The sequence below is a fragment of the Triticum urartu genome, chromosome 5 (assembly GCF_003073215.2).
Source record: "Triticum urartu cultivar G1812 chromosome 5, Tu2.1, whole genome shotgun sequence".
Classification (NCBI taxonomy): Eukaryota; Viridiplantae; Streptophyta; class Magnoliopsida; order Poales; family Poaceae; genus Triticum; species Triticum urartu.
Genome location: NC_053026.1, coordinates 62,910,060 through 62,914,648, shown reverse-complemented (window position 1 = coordinate 62,914,648; position 4,589 = coordinate 62,910,060).

Below are 4,589 nucleotides of genomic sequence, written 5' to 3'. Positions count from 1 at the left end.
CCAAAGCGGAACGCCAAGTGCAAGATGATTTCAAGTATGCCAAGTTCTCATCCAAGTCCTACGGCTTCTCCAACATCCAAGCTTCAACGACTCCAACACCGACTAAAAAGCCTTCTACTACCAACATCGACAAGTCAAGTTCCAAGAAAGCTTCGTCAACTACAAGCCATCCTACTACGAGCAACTTCAAGCCGAGAGCTTCATCATCATCAACCCCAACCGATGAGACCGTCAAGACGAGTTCCTTCAAGTGTTTCACTTGCGAAGGCCGAGACCACAAGTCCTATGAGTGCACCAACAAGCGAACCATGGTCTTCAACGACGATGGCACTTATGACTCAATGAGTGAAGGCGAAATGGAAGCCCTTGAGCAAGTCGCAATGCACCGCCAAGTGAACAATGAAGAAGAACAAGTCTTTTGTGATGAAGACTCAAGTCCCGCACTTGTTGTCTCCAAAGTTTTGGCTCTCCAACATCACCAAGAAGAAGACCAACGATGCCACATATTCCACACCAAGGCCGGCATCAATGTGTTGGAAATATGCCCTAGAGGCAATAATAAATTAGTTATTATTATTATATTTCATTGTTCATGATAATCGTTTATTATCCATGCTAGAATTGTATTGATAGGAAACTCAGATACATGTGTGGATACATAGACAACACCATGTCCCTAGTAAGCCTCTAGTTGACTAGCTCGTTGATCAATAGATGGTTACGGTTTCCTGACCATGGACATTGAATGTCGTTGATAACGGGATCACATCATTAGGAGAATGATGTGATGGACAAGACCCAATCCTAAGCCTAGCACAAGATCGTGTAGTTCGTATGCTAAAGCTTTTCTAATGTCAAGTATCATTTCCTTAGACCATGAGATTGTGCAACTCCCGAATACCGTGGGAGTGCTTTGAGTGTGCCAAACGTCGCAACATAACTGGGTGGCTATAAAGGTGCACTATGGGTATCTTCGAAAGTGTCTATTGGGTTGGCACGAATCGAGACTGGGATTTGTCACTCCGTGTAACGGAGAGGTATCTCTGGGCCCACTCGGTAGGACATCATCATAATGTGCACAATGTGACCAAGGAGTTGATCACGGGATGATGTGTTACGGAACGAGTAAAGAGACAGGCCGGTAACGAGATTGAACAAGGTATCGGGATACCAACGATCGAATCTCGGGCAAGTATCATACCGATAGACAAAGCGAATTGTATACGGGATCGATTGAATCCTTGACATCATGGTTCATCTGATGAGATCATCATGGAGCATGTGGGAACCAACATGGGTATCCATATACCGCTGTTGGTTATTGACCGGAGAGTTGTCTCGGCCATGTCTGCATGACTCCCGAGCCCGTAGGGTCTACACACTTAAGGTTTGATGACGATAGGGTTATAGGGAAAGTATGTACGCGGTTACCGAATGTTGTTCGGAGTCCGGATGAGATCCCGGACGTCACGAGGAGTTCCGGAATGGTCCGGAGGTAAAGACTTATATATGGGAAGTCCCATTTTGGTCAGCGGAAAAGTTTCGGGTGCTATCGGTAACGTACCGGGACCACCGGGAGGGTCCCGGGGGTCCACCAGCCCCGGAGGCCTACATGGGCCAATAGTGGGAAGGGACCAGCCCCTAGGTGGGCTGGGGCGCCTCCCACTAAGGCCCAAGGCGCCTCCAAGAGGGGAAGGGGGCAAACCCTAGGGCAGATGGGCCCTAAGGCCCACCACAGGTGCGCCTCCCCCTCTCCCCCTTGTGGCCGCCACCCTAGATGGGATCTAGGGCTGCCGCACCCCTTGGGGTGGGAACCCTAGAGGGGGCGCAGCCCCCTCCCCTCCCCTATATATACTTGAGGTATGGGGGCTGCCCAACATACGATTTGATCTCTCTTGGCGCAGCCCTACCCCTCTCCCTCCTCGTCTCTCGTAGTGCTTGGCGAAGCCCTGCTGGAGTCCCGCGCTCCTCCACCACCACCACGCCGTCGTGCTGCTGCTGGACGGAGTCTTCCCAACCTCTCCTTCTCCCCTTGCTGGATCAAGGCGTGGGAGACGTCACCGGGCTGCACGTGTGTTGAACGCGGAGGCGTCGTTGTTCGGCGCTTATCGGAATCAACCGCGATCTGAATCGCTGCGAGTACGACTCCTTCATCCGCGTTATTGCAAAGCTTCCGCTTAGCGATCTACAAGGGTATGTAGATGCACTCCCCTTCCCCTTGTTGCTAGATTACTCCATAGATTGATCTTGGTGATGCGTAGAAAATTTTAAATTTCTGCTACGATCCCCAACAGTGGCATCATGAGCTAGGTCTATGCGTAGTTTCTATGCACGAGTAGGAAGTTGTTGTGGGCGTCGATTTTCTCAATTTACTTGCCGTTACTAGTCTTATCTTGATTTGGCGGCATCGTGGGATGAAGCGGCCCGGACCGACCTTACACGTACTCTTACGTGAGACTAGTTCCACCGACTGACAAGCACTAGTTGCATAAGGTGGCTAGCGGGTGTCTGTCTCTCCCACTTTAGTCGGATCGGATTCGATGAAAAGGGTCCTTATGAAGGGTAAATAGAAATTGGCATATCACATTGTGGTTTTGGCGTAGGTAAGAAACGTTCTTGCGAGAAACCTATAGCAGCCACGTAAAAACTTGCAACAACAATTAGAGGACGTCTAACTTGTTTTTGCAGCATGTACCGTGTGATGTGATATGGCCAAAAGGATGTGATGAATGATATATGTGATGTATGAGATTGATCATGTTCTTGTAATAGGAATCACGACTTGCATGTTGATGTCTACTACACAACCTTCTTCTTGTAGACGTTGTTGGGCCTGCAAGTGCACAGGTTTGTAGGACAGTAGCAAATTTCCCTCAAGTGGATGACCTAAGGTTTATCAATCCGCGAGAGGCGTAGGAGGAAGATGTTCTCTCTCAAACAACCCTGCAACCAAATAACAAAAAGTCTCTTGTGTCCCCAACACACCCAATACAATGGCAAATTGTATAGGTGCACTAGTTCGGCGAAGAGATGGTGATACAAGTGCAATATGGATGGTAGATATGGATTTTTGTAAACTTAAAATATAAAAACAGCAAGGTAACAAGTGGTAAAAGTGAGCGTAAACGGTATTGCAATGGTAGGAAACAAGGCCTAGGGTTCATACTTTCACTAGTGCAAGTTCTCTCAACAATAATAACATAGATAGAACATATGACAAGCCCTCAACATGCAACAAAGAGTCACTCCAAAGCCACTAATAGCGGAGAACAAACGTAGAGATTATGGTAGGGTACGAAACCACGTCAAAGTTATTCTTTCAAATCAATCCGTTGGGCTATTCCTATAAGTGTCACAAACAACCCTAGAGTTTTTAATAGAATAACACCTTAAGATACAAATCAACCAAAACCCTAATGTCACCTAGATACTCCATTGTCACCTCAAGTATCCGTGGGCATGATTATACGATATGCATCACACAATCTCAGATTTATCCAACCAACATAAAAGTACTTCAAAGAGTGCCCCAAAGTTTCTACCGGAGAATCAAGAACGTGTGCCAACCCCTATGCATAGGTTCCCAATGTCACGAAACCCGCAAGTTGATCACCAAGACATACATCAAGTGTTCTCATAAAGACTCAATCTGATAAGATAACTTCAAAGAGGAAACTCAATTCATCACAAGAGATTAGAGGGGGAGAAACATCATAAGATCCAACTACAATAGCAAAGCTCGGGATACATCAAGATTGTGCCATAGAGGAACACGAGAGAGAACACGAGAGAGAGAGATCAAACACATAGCTACTGGTACATACCCTCAGCCCCGAGGGAAAACTACTCCCTCCTCGTCATGGAGAGCGCCGGGATGATGAAGATGGCCACCGGTGATGGATCCCCCCTCCGGCAGGGTACCGGAAAGGGGTCCCGATTGGTTTTTCGTGGTTCTGGAGGCTTGCGGCGGCGGAACTCCCGATCTAATCTCCTATTCTGGAAGTTTTAGGGTACGACGGTATATATGGGTGAAAGGAGTACGTCGGTGGAGCTCCGAGGGGCCCACGAGGCAGGGGGCGCGCCCAGGGGGGCGCGCCCTCCACCCTCGTGACCTCCCCGGAAACTTCTTGGAGTAGGGTCCAAGTCTCCTGGATCATGTTCGGTGAGAAGATCACATTCCCGAAGGTTTCATTCCGTTTGGACTCCGTTTGATATTCTGTTTCCTCGAAATACTGAAATAGGCAAAAACAACAATTCTGGGCTGGGCCTCCGGTTAATAGGTTAGTCCCAAAAATAATATAAAAGTGGAAAATAAAGCCCAATATAGTCCAAAACAGTAGATAAAGTAGCATGGAGCAATCAAAAATTATAGATACATTGGAGACGTATCAGGCATCCCCAAGCTTAATTCCTGCTCGTCCTCGAGTAGGTAAATGATAAAAAGAGAATTTTTGATGCGGAGTGATACTTTGGCATAATTTCAATGTAAATCTTCTTAATCATGGTATGAATATTCAGATCCGAAAGGTTAAAGACAAAAGTTCATATTGACATAAAAATGATAATACTTCAAGCATACTAATCAAACA